The sequence below is a fragment of the Panthera tigris genome, chromosome B2, assembly GCF_018350195.1.
Source record: "Panthera tigris isolate Pti1 chromosome B2, P.tigris_Pti1_mat1.1, whole genome shotgun sequence".
In the NCBI taxonomy this organism is placed as follows: Eukaryota; Metazoa; Chordata; class Mammalia; order Carnivora; family Felidae; genus Panthera; species Panthera tigris.
In genome coordinates this window covers 3,052,242-3,076,968 of record NC_056664.1, presented here as the reverse complement: position 1 = coordinate 3,076,968, position 24,727 = coordinate 3,052,242, and the positions used below count along the sequence as shown (strand labels likewise).

Genomic DNA, 24,727 nt, shown 5'->3' with positions numbered 1-24,727 from the left:
GTAGTCGTGGCCGAGTGGTTAAGGCGATGGACTAGAAATCCATTGGGGTCTCCCCGCGCAGGTTCGAATCCTGCCGACTACGGTGCCCCGCCCCCCACCTGGGGGGCCGTCCTATTGTCGCCGCCTGAGCCGGGAAGGCAGCGACCCGGTTCTTTCTGGGGCGGCGGGAAGACTCCGCGCTTGCCCGGACACGAGGCGCGCGCGCCGTGTTTCCATGCACTTTTGCACAAGTCACTCGGCCACAGTCCTGCAGGTGCGTCCCTGTCCCCGAGGAGGAGCCAGGCTTCGCGATGCTCCCGTGTCCGCCGCGGTCCCAGCCCCGCTCGGACGGCAGCGTGTCCGCCCGGGAGGTGGCCGCGGGGTCCGCATCTCCGAGGAATCGCACCTTCGTCTGGACGCTTGTCCCGCCACGCACGGCCTGGCCACTGGAAAGGTCATCCCAGGAAACTTTGGATCAAATACAGGTGAAAGCCACGACCCGGCGATGGTCGCCAAGTCGTGAATCCAAACCACTGCACAAGTAAGGAAATTAAGTAAAGCCATTTTCCTCATCCAGCAGGGTCGACGGGGTCTCGCTGAGCTGGCTCCTCCTGGGGTCCCGGACAGGGGTGAGGGGTGGGGGGTGGGGGGGGGAAGAGAGGGGCCAAAGACAAGGAGTTTGACCCTCCCTGGGCTCAAGCCAGACCCGGTTCAGAGGCAGAATCGCACTGTACGAATTACAGGCAGGGGGTCGTGTATTAAAGGAACACTCTCGACTCCCTCCCTGGACAATCCTTGGAGACTCCGGCCTGTCACTGTCCTGGCTGCTTTGTCACACCCGTGTCATCACACCCGTGTGCACCTAGTGCGAGGATGCTTCTCATAACTCCTCGTAAACACGGTGCCCACCCTACGGATGGATGACTGGATCCCTGCCTCCTTCATGTGTGTCTCCAGAGGCAGGAGGAATAATTAAAAGCAGTGAGTCGCCAAGTCAACTGGGTCGGTGGTGCTGAGCTGTGACAGGTCCTCTCGGCTGAGCAGTGCCAGCGGGATGAACGTGACTCGGCCAGGCCTACAAGACAGGTTTCGAAGGGTGAACTTGATCTTTCTTTGCAAAACGCATCATCTTTCTTCTCTCCTCCTTTCACATCCAGCTTACTGGTGCCTGAGATTCGGAACCTAACAGAATTCTAAAATGTCAGAGCTAATGGAATGTTCAGGTCCTCTTGTGGAAACAATTCCTAATTTTAGAGGTGAGGGAAGTGACCCATGTGACGTCAAAGTACAGAATTTAAAAACAAAAATGTGTTCAGGAAAGGGCGTCTGGCTGGCTGAGTTGGTAGAGCGGGCAACTCTTGATCTCAAGGCTGCTGGTTCAAGCCCCACGTGGGGTGTAGAGATTGCTTTAAAAAATAAATGTAAAAAAAAGACAGGTTTTTTTTAATGTGTTCAAAAACATACCTTAGAGGAGAGCTTTGATCTGTCAGCGGGAGTTCCTCTCATTCCCAATGCTTCTTCTGGAGGAGCCCGTGGAGGGCAGAGCCCATGTTCTGAGGGCTGTAGCAAGGATCCCCAACCAGGACGGCCCATGACGCAGAATTTTGCTTGTCAGAGTGTGGGTGTGTGATCTGGTTTCCAAACATTGCCGCTGGGATTCTAGAAAGAGTTCTCCCTTTGCTTTTAAATTGCCAAGATGTCTTGTAGAGGAGGAAGATAAAAGCGACAACACCACACTGGTGGACCGGAGCCAGAGTTCCGGTGATTTCAACAGAGAATGTAGGTCAGGAAGTGGAGACGACCCGATAGAGCCACCCTTCATTTTCCTCCATCGTTTTGATATTCAGAGAGTAGTAGCATTTCCAGTGGAAATACGGCCACAGCTATAATGTAAAGATTTCTATCAGTCATATTAAAAAGTGAAACGACAAGTATAATTCATTTTAACAATGTTTTATTTAACCCAATACAGCCAACCTATCATTTCAAGCTGTAAGCAATTTGGAGAGTCGACGAGATATTTTGTTGTTTTTTTTTTTTTTTTTTTTCCGGGCACAATCTTCCAAGTCTGGCGTGTAGTTTGCACTTGGACCGCGTTTCCTTGGGTCCAAGGGCTCACTGGTTCCCCGAGGCAAGCGGCTAAGACACCACAGATCTGCCGCGTGTAGAAAGCACCACACTGAGCGTGCAGGACATCGAAGCCAAGGATGGTCTACGCGGGAAACAACGGGGTACGTCTAAGTTGGGAGTCTCCCGGGCGCGCACCTCACGGCGCTTCGGGGACTACTGTCGCTGTGACTCCCAGCATTTCCAGGCGCTCTTCCCCGGCTCCCTGGGTGTCTGCGGCGGCCGGTGAGCGAGGCTCGCAGCCCCTGTCCCCGAGCGGCGGGGAGCGCCTGTCCGGGCGGCGGAAGCAGCTGTTTGGGCACCGAGGACACTGTCCGTCCCTTGCAGGGGCGATTTCTAAGAAGGCAGAGGCCGGGAAGCCGTGCGCCTTCATCACTCATCAGCTCCCCCCTCTCCTCTCCTTGTGCCGCCGTGGGGGGTGGGGGGGGGGCGCGTCTCTCTGACGGGCTGAGTTGCTGCCCTTACAGCAAAGGTAGAATTCCTCGTGGGGGCAAGTCGATGGTTAGCTTCGGCCCTCGCTTCCTGCCATCCGTGCATCTTGGAGGCTGCCTTCCCACGGCTCCCACTTGGATACTGAGAGAGTTCATACTGAGAGAGTAGTTCATCCCCCACCCCCGGCTTCTATGCCTCTCCTGGTGTCTTTGCCAAAAAAACACGGTTTGGGAAGACGCACATCACCGCTAGCGCCCCCAAGTCACGTTTTGCACATATCTCTCCTTTCAGCCTGGCGTGGTACTTCTCCTTCATCGTGTCTGCAGAACGTGTGTCTCAATGGACTGTCCCGTTTCGGTCCTCAAAGTCCAGCTGATAAACTATTTCAGCCACTGTCGTAGCAAATCACCCCACTTAGGAATCTAACTGGTGTCGTGTCCTTTCTAAATAGTAAATTCCTAAGTGGAGTGTCCTTTGCTCTCTCCTGTTTTCCTGGCTTCATCGAAGAGTCTGCAGAAAGTAGACGCATGAATCCAGCATTTCCCCTCACATGTCTTAAGAAACCTCTGTGTCCTCCGTCACATGTGCTAGTCCTTCAGAAGGAACACAGCACTGCCAGTAAAATGCTACTTACGAGGTGTCTGTGACTCCCGGAAAGAAAGGCAGAAAAGGACAAACCAAGGGCTTCTCAGTGGAGACCAAGGGAGGAGTGGAGGATCCTGTGACCTCTGGTTACAAGGGCACAGAGTTCTGTTCCACTCTGTTGGGCCTGCGTGTGTCTGATTTTAGTGTCTCAGGGGTGTGCATTGAGGAACTCACACCTGGCAAAGGTGAGAGAAGTCGTACAGCTGGTTTGACTAGGGCCTGAGCCTAGGGCATGGGTGTGCCTTGGCCTCCCAGTTTATAAAGTTGAGGTTAATGACTCACATAGACGCGTTTCAGGGACGATATTTCTCTGGCAACTTTGTGTTTAATCACAGTGTAGTAGTGATGAAACTTATTCGTTAAAATAAAAGGAGACACAAAGGAGAGGCTAAAATGCAGATGGTTTCTCAGTCTGCTGTCTGTGGCCTCTAACAGTGTTTGTGAATCCCCACCCCCCACGTGGTCTCTACAATTGTTGGTTTTGCCCCCGGGGGTGGGCGTCTCTCTGTGAGAGGGTGAGTAAATGTTATTTTCCGGGACGTGGGATTATGAGCCAAAAAATAAGTTACTAATTTCTTCCTTAATAGCTTCATGACCACTGAATGGGAAGAAGAGCTTGCTAACTCGATTTTGTTTTGGGAAGCACACAAAATGACTAAGAGAAGATATGTGGGTCACAAATAGATTCCTTCTAACTTGTACTAGGTTTGTCTGACGTGAGTCCAACATGAGTCTTCTCAAAGACCCACTCACTACCACAGGAGGGAAGAAGCTTTCCTGGAAACCACTAGGCTCACTGCCATGCCCACGTGTGTTGACGTACTCAGACCAAGACAGGCGGGTGTCCATCTAAAGCAAATAACTTTCAAGGACTTGGCTGATCTGTATTGCCAACGGTATCGACAAACTTATTCTCTTCTCCCCCCTCTTACATTACACGAGCGTGATTGTATTTATGCCTTCCACGTCATCGCTGCCATTACACCCTCAGGAGGTTTTTGTTGTTGTTGAGATTTTATTTTCAAGTAAACTTTGCACACAGTTGAGCTTGAACTCACAACATCAAGAGGCCCAAGCTCCACCCACTGAGCCAGCCAGGCGCCCCTACACTCACGGTCTCTAATGGCTATTCAAACCCTTCCCGTGTGGGCTCTGTTGTATGTGCATAGAGTAGCCTTCCTAGTTGGACACAAGTCACAAGAGCAGGGACACGTCCTTCGCCTTCACTTTGTGTTAACTACACCCCAGTCAATAAGATCAAATTCATTCAGAAATGGAGTTTTATCAAAGATACACTGTGTTTCACAGTTTGCTTTTCTGTTTTTGATGTTTTTTGTTTGTTTGTTTTGTCTGCGTAAGCTATACTAAGCACTTAATATTATATCTGGGAGGCTTCAGACAGCTTCGTCATGTTTCACAAGGAAGGGAAAAAGGGCAAAGTAAATGCCTCTATGTAAAATGCCTGAAAAAAGAAAAACTATTCAGGAACAAGTTCAACAAAAGAAGTGCAAAACTTACACTCTGAAGACTACAACACATAACTGAAATAAATGAAGATAGATACGCTTATGGATTGCGTCTTAACAATGTTATGATAGCAAGTGTCCCCCAAATTGATCCTCCCTCCCAGAATGCTAGCTGACTTCTTTGTAGAAATTGATGAGCTGATTCTAAAATTCACATGGGATTTCAAGGGACCTAGAATATCCAGAACAATCTTGAAAAAGAAGAAAAAGTAGGAGGACTCACTTCCCAACTTTAAGACTAACTGCAAGGCAATGATGATCAGGACAGTGAAATCAATGGGATAGAATTGAGAGTCCAGAAATAAAGCCATATGTCTGCAGTCATCTGGTTTTTTATTAAAAAGTGCCAAGGCCATTGGTGGGGGTGGGGGTGGGGGTGGGAATGGTCTTTTCAACAAACGGTGGCTCTGAGACCTAGATGACCACCTGCCAAAGAATGAAGCTGTGTCCTTACCTCACACAATTTACACAAATTAACTCAAAACGGGTTAAAGACATAATACAAGCTCTAATATTATCAACCTTTGAAAAGGAAACACTGGGGAAATCTGCAAGGCCTCAGATTTGGCAATGGATTGTTAGGTATGACACCACGGCTCAAGCAACAAAAAATAGATAAAGTAGACTTCGTTAACATCAAAAGCAATCGTGCTTCAAAGGACGCTATAAAAAATGCAACCAAAAAGCTAGAGGAAAAGATTTGCAAATCATAAACCAGATAAGGGACTTGCATCTAGAATGTATACAGACCTTTACAACTCCAGGGAAAGACAAATAGTTCGTGAAAAAATGAGCAAAGTACACAAGTAGACTTTTCCCTAAGAAAGATATACAGATGGCCATTAAGCACACGGGAAAATGTCGGCTGTCATTAGTCGTTTGGGAAATGCAAATCAAAACCCCAGTGACATACTATTTCACACCTATCAGGATAGCTTTAATGAAAAGGCCATGTAATAACAAGTGTTGGGGAGGATATGGAGAAATCTGGACCATCACACACAGGGGAGGATGAAAATGGTGCATTCATGTGGGAAAACAGTCTGGCCGCTCTTCAAAAGATTAAGCATCGACCGACCATATGACCCAGCAATTCTAGGTATATAAACAAGATACAGGAAAACGTGTACATAAGTAATAACGATGGCAAAACTCACGTTATTTTGAAGCACACGTAGTGAAAACTAAAAGCTCTCTGCAACCCACGAGTTCAGCTCTTCAATTTCTACGCACAGCAGCAAGCAGAAGCCAGGTCTGGTGGAACCTTCCAGAGGGAAAACATATGCACGTGCACCACCTTTTCACCTTTTCTGTTTTTTAAACATCGTAGCTATCACATACAATTCTGCAGTGAATGTTGAAGGCCGTTGCAGTTGTGGGACGTAGCCCGTCCAGCTTCCCCAAAGGCTGACTCGTTCCAACAACTCATCAGAACAAGGAGTCCCTTCAGTTCTGAGGAGAAAGTCTTACTTGCCAATATGGTGCCGCAGTATGGTAGTCATCCAGATGACATTAAGGAATAGGAAGGATTTGACTACAACTGCACTTTCTGGTACGCAACGTGACCTTCACCAACAGAACCAAGCTTCAGCACGGCTATTTACTTTAACAAGGGACAGCTCTGTCGTGTAGTCGTGGCCGAGTGGTTAAGGCGATGGACTAGAAATCCATTGGGGTTTCCCCGCGCAGGTTCGAATCCTGCCGACTACGGAGCGACTCCCTCCGGGATATTTTGACATCTTGTAGGTTACTTTGAAACCCTACACAGCTGCAAGTTCAAGAGAAACAGGAACTGAACCCAAACTGTAAACAATGCATCCCCATTCACTAAAACCCCCCTGTTTTGTTCTTGGGATTAACGGGCCTGTGATGGAGCCTCTCAATCTGGCCAGAAAAAAAGAAATCCTAATTACTGTATTATCCAGTAGGTTTGACCTGAGTCCTAATGCTTTCTTTTCTCCCAGAAGAGTCCAAATTTCAGGGATACCTTGGTGGTTCCTGCTTGAAGGTCACTCTTTCAGAAAGATGAAAAGCTAGTGGGAGTGCTTGCTTCTCCATGGAATCGTTACCGTTCGGCAATTTTTGCAGACCAGCTGTATCGCTAATATCCCCCAATACACTCATGTTTTCATGCGTCTGTGCAGGCTGATCTGGAGTTTCAGGCTGGCTTGCCACAACCCCAGCCTGGGTAAGGGGTAAGGAAAGAAGCGCCAGAAGTAAATGCTATCCGAAGACGGTAAAATCATTTGCTTCCATGTCACTGGAAAATAAAGTCTAGAACAAAGCTGTTATCAACGGACAGAAAGTATGTTTTCTTTGCATATTAAGAATTCCAATATTGGGGCGCCTGGGTGGCTCAGTTGGTTGAATGACCGACTTCTCAGCTCAGGGCGTGATCTCGCGGTCCATGGGTTCAAGCCCCACATTGGGCTCTGTGCTGACAGCTCAGAGCCTGGAGCCTGCTTTGGATTCTGTGTCTCCCTCTCTTTCTGCCCCTCCCCCATTCATGCTCTGTCTCTGTCTCAAAAAAACATAAAAAATTTTTAATAAAAAAAAGAATTTCAATATTTAAAATATTTTAAAAATAATAATCACGATATGAATCTCCAATGATATTGGGATACACGCAGTGAAAAAAAGTGTTTTCCATCTAATTGCTTGAGCTCTTCGATTTGCCTCCCCAGTGGAATGAGTTTTTGTATGACTTTCCAGAGTTACATGTGTGTATAATGTTCAGTCCACTCTATACTCTTAAGTGAAGGGTTGCAAATTCGTACAGAGTGTTCATCTTGGTTATTTCTTTCCCTTAACAATACATACTGACCCATGGAAATATGCCCAACTGATTTCTGAACAGTAGCGTAGGGGAAAAAATTCAACAGAAGAGGGAGCCTTCAATACTTGGTCCTCGAGTAGCTGGCATCCGTAGGCCAAAAACCCCAACAAAAACAAAAACCAAAACCCACATCGACCTAAATCTCATTCTGTACACAAAAATTAACTTAAAATGAATCACAGACTGAAATGTAAAGTTCTAAAACTTTTAGAAAACAACATAGCAGATTTTTCAGGATCTAGGGTCAGGCAGAGTCCTTCCATTTGGTACCAAAAGCTCAATCCTCAAAAGGAAAAGAGATAAATCAGACCTCTTCAAAATTAACAACTTTTACTCTGCAGAAAGACGCTATGAAGCAGTTGAAAAAACCAGCTACAAATTGGGAGAAATATTTATAACCCACATATCTGGTAAAGGACAGTATCTAGAACATCTACACAGAATTCTCGAAACTGGACAGACCAGGAAAGAAAACCAACACTTTAGTTAGAAAGTGGATAAAAGACATGAGAGACATTACACCTATGATAATAAACGGATGGCAGATTAAGTACAGGAACAAAATGTTCAACTTCCTTAGCTGTCAGGGAAATACAAATTAAAACCACAATAAGGTATCACCCTCCACCTGTCAGAATGGCTAAACCAAAAATAATGACAACACTCGATTCTGGCGAGGATGTGGGGAAACTAAATCACTCCTACACTGATGGTGGGAACGTAAAATGGTAAAGTGACTCAGGAAAATGGTTTGGTAGTTTCTTAGAAAAGTAAACATGAAATTTTCAGATAATCCAGTAATCGCACTCTCGGGTATTTATTCCAGAGAAATAGGAACTTATGTTCCTACAAAGATCTGTATGCAGTTTTTTTTTTTTTTTACAGCATCTTTACCCAGACTAGCCCCAAACTGGAAACACAGGTAGGTGAATGTCTGAACAGCTAATGATGTATCCACACTGTGAAATATGCTTCCGGTACAAAGGAAGAGACTACAGACACATGTGGCCACTTGGATGAATTTCCAGGGACTTGTGTGGAAAAGAAGCCAATCTCAAAAAGTTATATTTTGTGTGATTCCACTTCTACAACATTCCGGGAAAGACTCGCTTAGATGAAGAATCAGCTTCTGGTTTTCTGGCCTTAGGGAGGGAAGTGCTGGGAGAAGATGGGGGGGCGGAGTCTCACTGCCAGGAAGCCACATGGGCTTGGGGTGCTGGCTACGTGAATCTGCTCGGGATAAACTGCATAGAGGTGAACGTACTCACACCAAAGTGAGTACAACTGGGGAGATGAGAATAAGACTTGGAGGGCTGTATCAATGTCGATATCCTGCTGGTGATGTGATGAGCCCGGATGTCACCATGGGGGGAAACTCGGGTACCGTGTTCTCTCTCTAGCATTACTTACAACTCAGTGAGTCTGCAGTTACATGGAGTAAATACATAGATTTACATATATTATGCATGTGTGATTCACATCAGTACAAACGAACTTGCCTCATTCACACGATCACCTGCAGAATATTCCATTATATATGCGTTCCACAGCTTAAAGAATCAAAAACTATTACATTTAGAGTTTTGAAATCTTCTTTTTTTTTGTATCATTACAAAAGAGCTTTTTATTAGAGGTGTAGTTGCCAGGTAGGTCTAAAATGTAAAGAAACCAGAAGCTTCTGGCTCTGCTGTTTTATTAGCGTAGGCTACATGTTTAACCTTCTTCGGTCTGTATTTCCCTCAAAATGTTTGTTTGTTTTTTTTGTGGATAATGTAATTTTTGTAATTTTATTTTTTTATTTCTTTTTTTAAATTTACATCCAAATTAGTTAGCATATAGTGCAACAACGATTTCAGGAGTAGATTCCTTAGTGCCCCTTATCTTTGTATTGCACATGATTTCACAGCGAATGTCTTCGCGTTGTCCATCATTCCTCACAGAGCTTGATCCAGAGTCCGTCTGAACCTTCCATCAGGGTTTGTCCTGGTTTGGAGGGTAGCTCCCTGGTTGCCCTCAGAGGCTGATAAAGCAGGAAGCTGGAGATTAAATCAAACCGAGTCTCGTCAACCCAGGGACAAAGCACAACGTGCCCATTTGTCATGAGAGCAAAGGGTCATCTATTGGACCCATTATGTCAAAGAGTCAGAAACTTTGGCTTCGAACGTACATTTCACTATGTTCTTTCACCTCACTGGGAGAGAGTCAAAGTCGAAGACAATTGCTTCATCCGGGTGAGTGATCTTGCTGGATCTAAGTCTAGTTCTCATTTAGCTGCAGGAATTTCCATCTCCCGTGTTCCATACGAAACAAGCAATCCGCTAGAGCCTGATCCTCCCTGCAGCTAAGTTTTCCACCTGAAAAGTTGAAGAAAGACCAAGACAGAGGATCCTCGAGCCTAAGACACTGCCAGAAGTGATGGGTGGGTGGGGACATCTAAAGACGAAGCTGCTGGAGTGGGGGCCGCGGAGCAGACCAGAGATCGACAACTGGAGCCTCTTGACTCGCACTGTCAATCCTGAGGGCGAAAAACTGGGCTCCCTCTAGACATAAAAATGTAAGTTTCAGCCCTTCTAGTGCAGTCCAGAAATAGTGTCACAGGCTTCGAAATTAGCACTTCGAATCAAAGCCAAAAAACGGGCGGCCAGTCCGGCTAAGGACAGGCGCCCGGAGTCTGGCTTCGCTTGACAGAATTGAGGAGCGCGGGCCAAATCCCCGGTGCTGGGGCCGTCTCCGCGTTTCCACGATCTTTTTTGGAAGTCTTGGTTCGACCCTTGCAATTTCCCGGGAGAGCATTCGGGAGTCCAAGTGACCGACGCACAGGTGCAGAGGCCGCGTGACCCTCTTCCGGCAGGAGGGGGCCGTGTCCCGTTCCTGCTGGCGGGGGTCAGCCGTAGAAGTGACGGAACGTTCTGTCCCGGGCGGTCCACACAGGGTCTGCGCTTCTGTGGCAGACAAGAGGAAACGGGGCAGAAAGGACGAGAATGTGCCCGAGAAGGTGCGCACCCTGCAGAATTCGGAAGGGAAGCGAAGGGGGTGAAGGAGGAAACCAGTCGGCGCCTTCAGAGGTTTGCAGGTGCCACAAACCGCGCCTGTATCGGGGGAAGCGCGGCCCCGGTTTGGGTAAAATCGCCTCGGAGAGGGCCCGTCTCTGCCCCGGGAGCTGGCGTGTCGGGTTTCTTCAAACGCCTGCAGCCTTGGCAGCCTGCAGAGTCGCTAGGGCCTTCTGGGCTAAGTCATCCGTCTGTCGGTGCCCGAGGGCCAAGACCCCGCAGGTAGAAACGGACCTGTCGCGCAGCCCCACGTCTGACCTCGGAGCGCGGTGCGCTGGGGTGGGGGTGGGGGCGCTTCCAGAGCTGGGTGCAGGTGGCTCTGAACCCCGCGATGGGGGCTTGGAAATGGGGGGGGGTGACTTTGGGGTCTCCAATAACGGAGAGCGGCCGAGCGAATGAGACCTGCGCGGAAGCGCGGGCAGGGGTCACGAAAGGTAAAACAGAGCCCGGGACCACGTTAGCGGATAAATCCAAGTGCGCGGCGAGAAGGAAGAGGAGAAAGGTGATGGGCTGGAGGACCAGGGGCGAATCCCAAGGAAGGGGCTTTGCCCGAGCCCTGGTGTGGAGAGCTGACATCCTCGCCATCATCACTCCCAGCGCAGGCGGGTGACGGGCGACCTCGCAGGGAGAGGACTGGAGGTCCCCGAGGGTCTGCGCGGCGAGGACACGTCGGGAGTGGCGTGGATTGTTGGGCTGGGAAGGGAGTGAAACGGGGAGCAGAGTCGGAGGGAGGGAGGGAGGGAGAGTGGGGGACGGAGCGTAGCAGCACGCGGGTCAAGCAGGTAGGAATCGGGGTAGGAAAGCCAGCGGTGGCCTCGCCAGATGAGCAGAGTGGCGCAGCGGGAGCGTGCTGGGCCCATAACCCAGAGGTCGATGGATCGAAACCATCCTCTGCTAAGCTCGCTTATTGCTGCCCGCGAGCGCGGGGTCTGCTTCCCAAGCACCCCCAGGGCGGAGGCCCCTCCCGGGGAAGGATCTCACGGCTGCCCTGCTCTCTCTTCCTCGCACCTCTTTCTCAAAGCTCTCGGAATAACGGCAAACCCTCCCAGCCTTTCATTTTTCTGGCACCTCGACTCCCGGTCTGCCGGCTGGACTCGGGCTCAAACCTAAAGAGTCATAGGGGCCTTTCGTGAGCCCGGCCGCGCCCCTACTTCCCGCGCCGCCAGGCGCTGGCGGCCTTGGCTTGGGACGCCGCGGAGGGGACCCTCGGGGGAAAGGGAGCTGACCCTGGGAGGAGCGGGGCTGACCCTCGGCGGAGCGGAGGTGACCCTCGGAGAGAGTGGGGGTTCAGGGCGGAGGGAGGGGAGGTGACGCTCCGGGGGGCGCCCGTAGGAGAAGCCCCCGCGATAGCGGGAGTCCGTACGCGTGGGGGAGCGGGCGGCGGGACGCGGTGCCGCGGCTCCCGGGGGAGGAGGTGCTGCGGGGGCGGGTGGGCAGGGGGAGGGTGGGACGGGAAAGGGCAGGGGGAGACTGCGGGCAGGGGGAGGACGCGGGGCCGCGCGGCGGGAGCGGACGGAAGAGGACCGGGGCGCGGGCGGGCGGGCGGGGGGTTCGCGGGCGGGAACCGCTCGCAGAAGTGACCCCAGCGTCCGCCTCCCTTCCGGGCCGGGACGCGCGGGACCCGAGACGTGCGCGCCCCAGACGGCCGCGCCCCCGCCCTGCGGCCCCTGACTCCGGGACCCCCTCCCCGCGCGCCTCCCCGCACGTACCGGCCCGATCCCGGTCTCGGTGAGAAGCCCGGCTCCCCGGGGCCCGGGTGAAGTCTCCCGACTCGGGAAGGACGCGCCGTTCCGTCACCGCAGCGGCCGCGCCGTTGAGGCGGGAGGGGGCGGACTTTTAACCGGAAGTCTAGGGGGCAAACTCCCGCGTTTCTCCTTGCGTGTCTGTTCACGAGCCGCGGCGCAGCCCCCGGAGGATGAGCCGCTGGAAGGGAGGAGCGGGACAAGCTGCGGGTCCGGCTGTGGTTGCACCCCTTCTGTGCTCAGGGCTCTGTGAATTCCAGGTCCGGCTCCCGGGGGGACGCCGCACCTGCCATCTTCCCCGGCTCGGGGAGAAGCCCCCTGCGGACCCCGCGGCCACCTCCCGGGCGGACACGCTGCCGTCCGAGCGGGGCTGGGACCGCGGCGGACACGGGAGCATCGCGAAGCCTGGCTCCTCCTCGGGGACAGGGACGCACCTGCAGGACTGTGGCCGAGTGACTTGTGCAAAAGTGCATGGAAACACGGCGCGCGCGCCTCCTGCCCGGGCAAGCGCGGAGTCTTCCCGCCAACCCAGAAAGGACCGGGTCGCTGCCTTCCCGGCTCAGGGGGCGACAATAGGATAGTCCCCAGGTGGGGGGCGGGGCGCCGTAGTCGGCAGGATTCGAACCTGCGCGGGGAGACCCCAATGGATTTCTAGTCCATCGCCTTAACCACTCGGCCACGACTACACGGGAGCCGTGGGCCTCATTAGCACAAGTAGCCGTGAGGCCCGCAGGCGTCAGGGGCAGGCGTCAGGGACAGGTGTCAGGGGCTCGCATCTTCCACCAGGAAGCGCATCTGCTGTTCCCGTCTCTTCCCGTTGGACATCAGCGGGGCGAATGGGCGGGGTCACGCGTCCTTGTCGTGAGCTCAGGAGGACCCCTGCCTCGGGCGGCCTGCCGGAAGGGCTGGGGCAGGACACTTCCCGGGAGCCCAGCTCCCTGAGCGGCCAGCTGCCGAGGGGACCCGGGAGACGCGCAGCAAACCCGCACGGGCTGTAGCATCGGGCCGCGGCTCCGTGAGGACAGCGACAGGCTGTGCCGAGGTCCAGCCCCAGCAGGTCCAGGGGTTCCCGAAGGATGAACGGCGTCGGCGAAAATAACACATGGACACAGACAACAGCAGTGGGTTCGGACCGGCCGCTTTATTGTGGCAAACGTGGCATTATATTTGTTAGCAAATTCCTTGTAGCTGTGTTATCTATGTTTCTAGGCATTACCTAATTCTAAAAATGTTCCTTTGTGTGATCACCCATAAAGGAACAACATAGTTATTTTCTTGTAACGTTCCCTCCTGCCCTTTCAAGGTCATCTAGCTCTCGACACCTCAAGTGGAACGTTTACAGGGATAGGACTTTTTAATTGTTTCTTTGAACCATTTGCACTACAAGGAACAAAGGTATTCGCTTTGGTCTGGGGTGCGGGGAGGGAGCCAAGAGGGCCCTGGGAACCCAGGCCTCATGTGCTCCCAGAGAGACAATGTATACCTAGGAACTAATGAACCATTCTGTACCTTAACCCACCAGGTCCAGTTATCATCTGGAAGCCTCCTGGGGGCCAAGCGGCCCTAGGGGTTGGAGTAATTTGTATCCATAGATATGTTTCTTTGTTGCCATAGTGGGGATTTCGAACCCATTTGCCCCCTCCTTGGCTGGGAAATATATGGGCCCATCCTTCCTTTAGGTAGAGAAGTCTTTATAGGGGGGTGGCAAGGGGTGGATGTGGGGCCGCACAATTTCCCTGCGGAATCTTATTTCTTTCCCCAATAGTCCTTTTCCCCGGGGGGCCTGTCATGGGCAATTCCCCAACCGACAAATCCCCAGGTACTTTCATTGGTAGGGGGGCTCCCCTGACCAACGCTAAGGCCAAATTACATGAAAGCGGGAGTACAAGAAGCTTCACTTGTACTTGTACTTGTGGGCCTCCCTGCAGTCCCCATCCGTCCACCGCCCGGGCCCTGCCATCAGGCTGGTTCGATAGCTCGGCTTCCGGCGAGGCTGGACAACTCCAAGCGACCAACCGTTTTTTCAAGACGAGTGTTGGGTTCTGCACATAGTGGGAAGATCCGGCGGTCGTCTCCCCGAAAACCCACAACCATCTGATTTAAAAGACTGTCTGGCTGCACCCGTGTGCGGAGATCACCCTGGCACAGGCCTCCAATAAAGCTGTTCCTCAAACCTTCAAAACATGAACATGTATACAAATGTAAGAGGCTTCTAAAACTGTTCCCCATCTCACTGTTCTTTCAAAATTATCTTTTAAAAATTCGTTAATTTTGCCAATCGCCGACTGGTGCCGGTTTTTTGAGAAACAAGTTCAAGGTAATTACTTTCACTGTGCATTGCAGGCAACGAGGCAGATAATGAATCCCAGAACCCTTTGAGGCAAATGTCAACTCTCCGGTAATATCAATAAATAACCAACAAATCAATAAAATGCGTCGCTCTGCTATTCACTTGTAAGACTGGATCACTTCGCGCTGCAGGAAGCAAACAGAAGGTTCGCTCCTGACTCCGCAAGCCGGAAGCCAGCACCGGAAACATCGTGAAGCGTCCCTCCCTTCCTCTCAGTGTTTCACAGGCGAAAAGGTTGCCTCACTGAGGTCATGTTAATTGCACATTGCTCTTGTCAGTGAATACGTGTTATATCATAAACGTTTTCCCAGGACGATTACAGAAACCTTCCAAATTTCTGTTTAGCGGCCTTTATTGATCTGTTAGGCAGATGAAGCAAAAATATTTAAACATTTCATCCATTTTTAATACCTTTTTAAACCTATCACAACGGGAAATGAAAAGGTCTGTGTGCAGTACATGCTCTTTGTTAAGTTCATTTCCCCTAGGACGGCGCTCCTCAAAGCTCAGTGGGCATCAGGTCCTCCCTCCTGGGCTCCCTCCTGGGTTCCCTCCTGGGCTCTGTCCTGTGCCCCCTCCTGGATTCCCTCCTGGGTTCCCTCCTGGATTCCTTCCTGGACTCCCTCCTGGATTCCCTCCTGGGCTCCGTCCTGGGCTCCCTCCTGGGCTCCTTCCTGGATTCCCTCCTGGGCTCCCTCCTGGGCTCTGTCCTGTGTCCCTCCTGGATTCCCTCCTGGGCTCCCTCCTGGGCTCTGTCCTGTGCCCCCTCCTGGATTCCCTCCTGGGCTCCCTCCTGGGCTCTGTCCTGTGCCCCCTCCTGGATTCCCTCCTGGGCTCCCTCCTGGGCTCTGTCCTGTGCCCCCTCCTGGATTCCCTCCTGGGCTCCCTCCTGGGCTCTGTCCTGTGCCCCCTCCTGGATTCCCTCCTGGGCTCCCTCCTGGGCTCTGTCCTGTGCCCCCTCCTGGATTCCCTCCTGGGCTCCCTCCTGGGCTCTGTCCTGTGCCCCCTCCTGGATTCCCTCCTGGGTTCCCTCCTGGGCTCCCTCCTCGGCTCCCTCCTGGGCTCCCAAGCACCCTGTGACCGCTGTGACCGCAGTGTCCGCGGAGGGCGGCCGCCGGGGGACGGGTCCGGTGCTGCGGGCCTCGGACATTCGAGTGGTTTGTGCCGGAGCCTTTTTCTGACCCGCCACGAGGCCGCGGGTTCTCGGTTTGCCCTGCACGGTGGACGGGCTCCTTTGTTCCGGAGGGCGAGGCCCGCGGATCTTCCCGGCTGTCGCCCGGCCCCACTCCTTGGGGCGCGGCACGCATCCACTCTCGGTTCACCCCAGGCGAGCAGGTAGTCGTGGCCGAGTGGTTAAGGCGATGGACTTGAAATCCATTGGGGTCTCCCCGCGCAGGTTCGAATCCTGCCGACTACGGTTTTACCAGGAACAGTCTGGATTATTCTCCCGCGTACCCACACCCGCAGATGAAGGTAACGCACCCCGTTCCCCACCCGCGGGGGCTGCTTCCTCAAGTGCGGGCGGCGCCCTGCTCGGCTCCACTCACCAAGTTGGCATGAGGCACCCGACTTCGTCAGACTCCAGCCCCCACTGTGGGAAGTTAGGATCCCTGAAAAGCAGTGACTCTGGTAGGTCGCTACCGATCACTTTGTGCCAAGAAGACAGGATTTTTACTTCCACTTAATCGATGAAGAAACTGCTCAGGGCGCACAGTGAGGCGGTATGGACGGGGACTTCCGGGTGGGTTGATGGGCCGGGGCGCTCACAAGGTCCTTAGGAGACACTCCTAAAACGCTCAGGTTGCTCGCAGCTTCAGGGGCAGATTTGTTGGCGCCCCCAAATCACAGTAGGTCCTCTTTTTCAGGCCCCTACTGCACCCCGGCGGTCCAAGGACTTGACGCGTCTTATTTGTCGATCTTTACACCAGGTCCTCAGAGATCCCACCGGACATAATAGGTTTGTATCCTGGTCTCAGGACTGGGAAGCCAGAGGGCGAGCCCCGCACCCAACCCCCCAGCAGCTGTCCGTCCGCCCCTGCCCCTGCCGGGGGTTCAGACCCGCGCCTGCCTCCACCGCTGAGTCGGCTCACTGTTCTGGACTCGTCCTCTCCGGCGATAAGACCACAAGAGTGGTGTGACCTAAGACCCTGGATTTGGCCTGGGATGGATATTGCGGCCCGTTGAGTGTTCAGTGCTCCTGTTTTCCCTGATGCCGGAAGCATCCCCCCTCAGTACGTGGGGGGTTCGCCTACATCTGAGGGGGCGTTTCTTCACAGCGCGCCAAGAGTTTCCCACGCAGCAGACCTTTTCCGCTCCTGAACCCCAGAGCCTGATGCCGGGACAGACTTTTCCAACCAACAGGATTTGGATGTAGAGTCGAAGGCTGGTTTGAGAGAAAGGCGAGAGCTATTTTGGCCCCAGAGATGGGGAGGAATTGGAATTAAGGCACATATATTGGAGGGAGGGAGACTTTTAAACTCTGCAAAGCCCCGATCGATGGACATATTCCTTAGAATTAATGCTTCCATGCTGCTGCAGAGAGAGACCCCAAAGCAGATTCTTCTGTCCCCACTCCCTTCTCCTCTAGCACGTTCAGGGGATGAAAGTGTTACGGCGGGTTTCACAAATGATTAGGAGAAACAAACAGTGATTAAGAGGCTTATGAGTTCAGGTCCGGAAGAAAGATGGGAGTGAATTTATGGGTGAGAAGACCCGGTGGGGGATGGAGCCGTTGGGGGGGGGGGAAGGTGACTGAAAGTTATATGGCTTTGAAGATAAATGATTATTTAGGGAGTCACTAAAAAGATCACCTTATTGCTAAGGGCAAGAATCATCCTGGAAGCAGCCTTCCCCAGAATGACACCCAACAGTGTGAGACAGTGGGGGGAATGCCGACAAGATCCTCAGGGAAGCATAATGTAAGTCCAGGATTTTACATCAGCTGAGACGTATTTTGTGTCATTTAAGAAAGTGTATTCCCACCAAAATTATTAGGCGGCATTTAACAGGCATAGATCCACACATAGCTATACGGATGAATCTCAGTATATAATGACGGATGGGGGCACCTGGGTGGCTCAGTTGGTTGAACAACTAGCTCTTGATTTGACTCCGGTCCTGATCTCATAACTGTGTGATTGTCCCCCTGTGTGAGGGCTTTGCGGTTTCCCTCCTGTGTTTCCGTCTCATGGTTCTTTCCCTCCTTCAAAAGAAACCCCATTTAGCCAGAATGAAATTCTGTTCCTTCGTCCTGGCCCGGATGCAGGCGTGTGCGGACTTGCAGGGACTCACAGGGGGTACCCAGGACAAAACTGGTCGGGGTCATTGAGGTGAACAGCACTTTCCAGGAAAAAACCAAAGCGAGACCAAAACACTCGGCAGGTTCCACCGAGACTTGAACTCGGATCGCTGGATTCAGAGTCCAGAGTGCTAACCATTACACCATGGAACCCCACGCAGGACAGAGGTCCCCGTAATCGTCTATGAAGAGTTTGAGTGACTCCACTGAGCGTTTAGTCGAGTTTATGAGTCACGATTCTTCGTCCACGCTCGCGCATGACACTCTTAAAAACAAACCCCAGGAGATTTCATTTTTGTCTTATTTTATGTTCCGCCACCTAGACGGCCATAGAGTGCCCCTCGCCATCCCAGCCCCCAGAGGTCCTCACCCTGCCGGCTTCGGGAGGAAGAGGGAGCACCCGATCCGCAGCGGGGCTGGGCGGACGTCACAGTCACTGCACGCGGCGACGGTCCCCGAGAAGCGGCCCGCTTAGTCCCCGGACACACGGGGCACAGGCTTGGCGTCTCGCCTCCCGGCCCCTCGGTGTTTTCTCCTCGCAGATTGTTGATCATCGCGTCTCCTGCCTCCGGGAAGACAAACCCAGGTGTCCGTTTCTGGCACGTTCACGGGAGAAAACCCGCGGGAGGAGCGTGTTGGCGAGAAAATGGAGCAGGTGGGCTTGAGCGCACCTCGGCCACCTGCAGCCGTCGGCAAGGAGCGCGTGGGCCACGCGGCAAGTCACCGTCTACACCCGCCAAGTCACTGTCTACACCCGCCGCCTGACCGGAGAGGAGCGTGCCCGCGAAGGCTGCCGAACTCTACCCACGACGTTCTTTCCCGCTGCTCCGCACAGACCCGCTCTCGGGCCCCGCGCTCCCCTTCGGCTAAAGAACAGGTTTCTGGGCGCGGAATTTGTGCGGGCGGGACCCCGGGGTGCGGGACCCTGAGGGGAGGGCGCGGGGCCCCGGGGGGTGCCGGCCGCCTGCCCCGCGCGTCCGAGGCCGCAGAACGACTTCTCATCGGAGAGAAGCGGCCTCGGCCCTGCGGCGCGGTGACTATCCGGGTGAAACCTGTCCGCGCTCAGGACTGTGTCCGAGGCCAGCACCCGGGGCTCCGTGTCGCGCACCCCGGACACCCCCCGCCCCCGGCACTCGCCACGCGGTGGCGGCGGCGGCACGCGCCTCCCCTGCTAGCAGGGGCGAGCGAGGTCGAAAGGGCGGCCCGCCTCTCCTTCCAATGGTCTGCGATGCAAGACCAACCAAACTCAAGGAGCTTGCAAAACGCCAACTCCGTGCAAACACCGGTTCCGCGCAAAGCCCTTAGCGAACTAGGACCCGGTTCCGGAATCTGGGTCCTGCTCACCCACACGTCTGCGGCCACCTCCGGCGCGGGAGGAAGGTGTCACCCTGCAGCTCACAGGAGCAGGTGCAGAAACATCGCCACAGAAAATAATCTTAAAGGAAATGCAGAGCTAAGCTTGCAAAATGCAGAGCGAAACCTCTCCTCCCTCTCGGGCTTGGGGGTTAGCCCACGTCCCCTGGAGAGTCACTTCTTGGTCCGGGGCCTATATATGTATATATCCGAAAAGCAGGAGTGAAGAAATTAGAACAGGACCAAATCAAAGGATTGAAACAGAAAGATACGTTGTTTAAAGTTCTTATTGTAGAAAAAAGTCATCAGCACCTTTTCCCAAGACCATTCAACAGTTTTATTGGACTCTGGAAGGTCAGGCGCTGGAGGCGTAGAGGTGAATAAGACAGGGGCTCTCTGCTGGGAAGGATGTTCCATAACCGGGGATCAAGTGGAGAAGCGCTTGTAGCTGGCAGTGTAACGCTCGGCTCGGACAAGATGGGAAGCTCAAATACAAACAAAAATGGAAAATACTGGTTTGCACAAGAATTGATAACCTACTGTGCAGACTGACCGTCCATAGAGAAAGTGCACAATAAGAGTTCAGCGCATGGGTCCCGATTATAAAAGCAGAACGGTTTGTCTTTGGCAGCCACAAGACGGTAAAACAGAAAAGGGAAAATAAAGAGTAAGTTCCACAACGGACTTAGAACTTTGGCTCAAACGAGCCTCCGTGCTGTTCACTTTCAGAGGCACGTACACGCACCGGGGTGTGAACAGGAAAACCCAACAAGGGCAAAGCCAGCGAGCCCAGGAGCTCCCACTGTCATGAGGGAAAGAGGTGCTGAGCCCGCTCAGGGGAGATGCTTACACCGGTCAGAAAGAAGGCGCTGGGCCTCGTGGCCATCGAGAGGCATTTCGTGCATGTCTGAAAACAAGAAAACGAAGCTGGCAATTTCTTCTGTCTCTTTGTAATGGACTGTGAAATTACCAGGGAGACTTCCAGAACCTTTGTGGGTGAAGCAAAGCACCCCATGGCATAAGGAATGGAAGTGTCAGCCCGTCACACACAGAGGAACCTGGACACCAGCACCCCGCGAGTGCAGACCACAGACCACCCAGCGAGTTCCCAAAATTACCCGAGTCTGTGCCCCAAACTAAGAATCCCCCGCGTCTAGGTTTTTCCTGCATCTCATAGAGCCCACCGGTAACTCTTAAGAAATGAAATCACTCCAGTAAAATCAAACATAAAGCTCCTAGAGAAACAGCCTCTGCAAGTTCAGGCTGCATGATTCATTAACCTGGAAACTGCAAATTAGGAGCCCAAGGTGCACCCAGGCCTGAAGCTAAGAAGCTCATCAAACTGGTTCTGATTGTCTCCCTCGTCTCAGGGTGGTTATGGGATGTGGCTTCCTGACCAAGCTGATTTAGGAGACCAGAGTTACACAAATCTGGGTCAGGCCCTGGGGATAGGACCAGGTTCCTTTCTAAGCAGAGGAAGATCAGAATCTCTCCCGCAGCTTCTGTTCAACCTTTACCTTGAGTTTCGCATGAGAACAGTTATATCTGAATTACATTTTCCTCATTTCTTTTGGCAAAGGAAACATGTAAAAGTGTCTCTAATAAAGTGTCTCCTAAGTCTCAATAGATATGCTGAAGCTTGTAGGAACACATTTTTTTCCCCCTAGGCTTTCCTTGTTGCACTTGGAGGTAATGCCTTGTATTTCCAAGTCATAGCTATTTCATTAGCCATGCTTTATCCAGAGGTCTTGCTTCTGGAAGATTGACAAATGGAGAAAAAATTCCAGGTAGTGACAGAAGTAAAAAGAGACACCGATACAACCACAATCATAGTGGGGTATTTTCACACAATACACCTCTCTGAAAAGCTAATAGAAAACATAAATGGAAAAAGTAACCATAATTCATAATACTGTTATTCATATAACATATAATATAGAGAGAACGGGGCACACATCAACTCCAGGACTCAAACTTTTTCAGACACAGATGAAATGATCTCAAATTTGACATTTTACCAGGCCACAAAGCAAGGCTCCAAAACCATAACAGGACTGGATACATGCTATTATTTCACGGCAAGAAAATTATACCAGAAATCAAAACCTAAAAGTGAAAAATTGTATTTGTTTACAAAATACTAAATGTGCTTCTAAATAACCTATGGTTCAAAGGATAGATCCCAAATGAAATTAGGAACTATTTTGAAATAAATGATAAAAACAGTGCATATCTGAACACATACTGTGCGGCTAGAAGTGTATATAAAGGGACCCCCTTGTGTACATATATATAAATAAAATAAACACTTAAAGGTAATGATCTAAGCATTCAGCACATGAAACTGGGAATCAACCACTAATTTCTTTCCAAAGAAGCTTCAGGGAAGGAAATAATGAAGCAAAGAGCAGACAATGCAATAGAAAGTAAGTACAAAATGGGGACTCTCAACAAAGCCAACAAAAGTGGTAATCTTTTTTCTTTTTCTTTTTTTTTTGATATTTTTCTTGTGATAAAATACACACAACACAAAAACTGACCGTTTTACCATTTTTCAGTGCACAGTTCAGTAGCATCACGCACGTTCACCTTGTCCTGCAGCCCTTCCCACGTCTCTCCTGAACTTTATTCACCTTTTCTCAAGCTGAAATTCTGTACCACACTAGTCAATACTTCCCTATATCCCCCTCCGCCCGGGCCCTGGAAACCACCGCATCACTTTCTGTCTATATGCGTTCACTCGAGGTATCTCATGGAAGTGGAATCCGTTTTTGTCCTTTTGTGGCACATTTCGCTCAGCACGGTGTCTCCAAGCTCCATCCGCGTTGACGAGTGCATCAGAATTTCATTCCTTTCTCAGGCTGGATAATACCCCATCACATGCATAGACCCCATTTTGTTTAAGCACTCGCCCACTGATGGACACTTGAGCTGTTTCTACCTTTTGACTGTTGTGAATAATGAGTGTACAAATATCTGTTCGAGACTATGCTTTCGATTCTTTTGGGTGCATACACAGAAGTACAATCGCTGGGTCATATGGCCATTGTATTTTCAATTTTTCCCAGCCTCGTTGAGATCTAACTGACATCTAACGCTGTGTAAGTTTAAGGCACAAGGCGGAATAATTTGATATGTACGGGGTTGATGTGTACGTATTACCTCACAGAGTTTCAATTTTGTATTGATTTTGTGATTTATTTCAGAAATGCAATCTGATTTAACATTCAAAATGCAGTCTATAAAAGTAAATCTTTTGCATTGATAATATTAATAAGTAAAAGAATAATTATACAGTCATCAAAATACACGTGTAGAAAGTGTTTGATAAAATACAGTCCCTGTTCATGTTTTTAACTTAAAAAAGCTTCTGTTTTTAATGGTTACAGATACAGAGCAAGTTGCAAATATAGTACAGAGAGGTTCCACGTACCCCATGGCTCCTTCACCCATTTCCTTGATGGGTTACTTGTGACATAATCAAAGTACCATATTAAAAGCAGGAGACTAATATTGGCTCAGTGTTTGTATGCAATCCTGTCTCTGGTGAAAGCAGCCAATCTCAAAACGTTACATACTGTGCGCATTCCTGCAACAGATACACCACAGAACATCGCTGGGATCATCTCCACCCGCCCCTTCCAATCACACTCACACCCTGTTCCCACCATCCGGAAACCTCTGGCAACCGCTACTCTGTTCTAATCTCTACATTTTGTCACTCGGTAGAGTCACATAGTTGGACTCATGCACTGGGCGACCCATCAGGATTACTTCTTTCCCTGAGCCTAGTGCCCCCCTGAACCGCTTCCAAACTGTTGATTCGTCACTAGTGCCCTCCACTCTTTCCTGCCTAGAGTTCCGATCGACACACTTTGTGTCGTCACGCACCTGCTGAAGGACACTTTGGTGGTGTTCAGTTTTCGGCTGTTGCAAAGAAGACCCCTGTGGTCCTTCATCTATAGGTTTTTGTGCAAACACAAGTTTCCATCTCTCCGGGAATGAGAGTGCAGTGGACGAATCATACAGCATTTTCCTGTTTTATTTTATAAAAAACTGCCATTTTGCATTTCCACCCGTATAAAAATCGTGTTCAATTTCTATCACATTCTCAGAAAGGCCAAACTACAGGGACAGAAAACTTGTGTGGGTATGGGCTGTTGCCTGCGGGGCTGGGAGGTGTCTAGAAAGGGGAACACAAGGCAGTTTCTGGATTGATAAAACCTCCTGGATCCTGATTACGGTAGCTGATTACACAAACGTGTGCATATGCTTTCAAAAAGTCCATTTTACCCTTCAATAAATTTTTAAAATATCATAAAAATAGCCTCTTGTGGCAGACTAAGTACCCTTCACCCAATGGTCTCTTTGGGAAATAGCTTACCTGGAGCAGAGTTTGGGGGAGAGAAAATTCGAAAGCACTCTTAGCTTTTGCACGTCGCCAGGCACAGGCCTGTTCCCGCGAACTTTCTGCGGCAACGAGCGTGCCGACTCCGGTTTTTTCTGGGCGGCACTTGGGGAGGGCGGAGGCGGTGGGTTTTCGCCAGGCCCGAGACGCGTCCGCGCCAGGAACGCGCACCCCCTGCAGGTGGGATCAGACTGGGGAGAACGGTGAGGGCGGCCTCTCCGCGATTCGCGAATCGCGGGGCAAAAGCTCACTCGTAGTCGGCAGGATTCGAACCTGCGCGGGGAGACCCCAATGGATTTCTAGTCCATCGCCTTAACCACTCGGCCACGACTACAGGCACGAGCCAAGCTTCTTCAAATTCTAGGAGGAAACGTGGTAGGTTTACAGGTAGGATGCCTGTGTAGACAAAAGCGTGTCTAGGAAGCTGGGCAAGGTGCAGGGAGAGAGACGCGACGCTGAAAACCGCCCTGGGTCCCCTCACTCGGGGTCCGCAAGCTCCGAGGCTGACACCTAACATACTCATCTCGCGGCGTTTGGGAAAGTGCTTGCCAAATACCAATGCTCTATCACTTTCCACGCGGATTAGAAGAAACCTATAGGTATAGACGGTCCAGGAGTTTCATTTCCCCTGAGATCCTGGCTGCTTTCTGAAGAAATGGATTAGCTGGTGTGGTTTGGTTTTTGCCAGTGCAAAATGGAACCAACACGACAGTTTCCTGCTCTCCTGTTCACTTTTGCAACGCACTGCTTCCTTCGGCAGAATTTCCAGATGCTCCACAGGGACGATTCAGAACAAAATGGTTGAGTGTGGGTGCCAGGTAAATCGGTCCCCATTTTATGACCAGTGGGTAAGAGGCGACAGGTGAAGGATTTGATGCGTCTTGAGAAAGCTGAGGTAACTGCTTGGATTTAATACATTGTATTTAATCAGAAGTAACAACGTGTTATTTAAATAGAGTTCAATTCAGATGCCACTGGCAA

At 51.3% G+C, this 24,727-nt stretch overlaps 7 non-coding genes across 7 annotated transcripts; 4 read left to right on the top strand and 3 right to left on the bottom strand.

The window, feature by feature from the left end:
* TRNAS-AGA lies at positions 1–82 on the top strand. Its single transcript has one exon. It is a non-coding gene; the product is annotated as a tRNA-Ser (tRNA).
* Positions 83–6,337: 6,255 nt separating this feature from the next.
* TRNAS-AGA lies at positions 6,338–6,419 on the top strand. The gene has a single exon. It is a non-coding gene; the product is annotated as a tRNA-Ser (tRNA).
* A 5,001-nt stretch (positions 6,420–11,420) lies between these two features.
* TRNAM-CAU lies at positions 11,421–11,492 on the top strand. Its single transcript has one exon. It is a non-coding gene; the product is annotated as a tRNA-Met (tRNA).
* A 1,449-nt stretch (positions 11,493–12,941) lies between these two features.
* Positions 12,942–13,023, bottom strand: TRNAS-AGA. Its single transcript has one exon. It is a non-coding gene; the product is annotated as a tRNA-Ser (tRNA).
* Positions 13,024–16,022: 2,999 nt separating this feature from the next.
* TRNAS-UGA lies at positions 16,023–16,104 on the top strand. The gene has a single exon. It is a non-coding gene; the product is annotated as a tRNA-Ser (tRNA).
* A 1,962-nt stretch (positions 16,105–18,066) lies between these two features.
* Positions 18,067–18,138, bottom strand: TRNAQ-CUG. The gene has a single exon. It is a non-coding gene; the product is annotated as a tRNA-Gln (tRNA).
* A 5,860-nt stretch (positions 18,139–23,998) lies between these two features.
* On the bottom strand, positions 23,999–24,080 carry TRNAS-AGA. Its single transcript has one exon. It is a non-coding gene; the product is annotated as a tRNA-Ser (tRNA).
* Between the last annotated feature and the right edge of the window lie 647 nt (positions 24,081–24,727).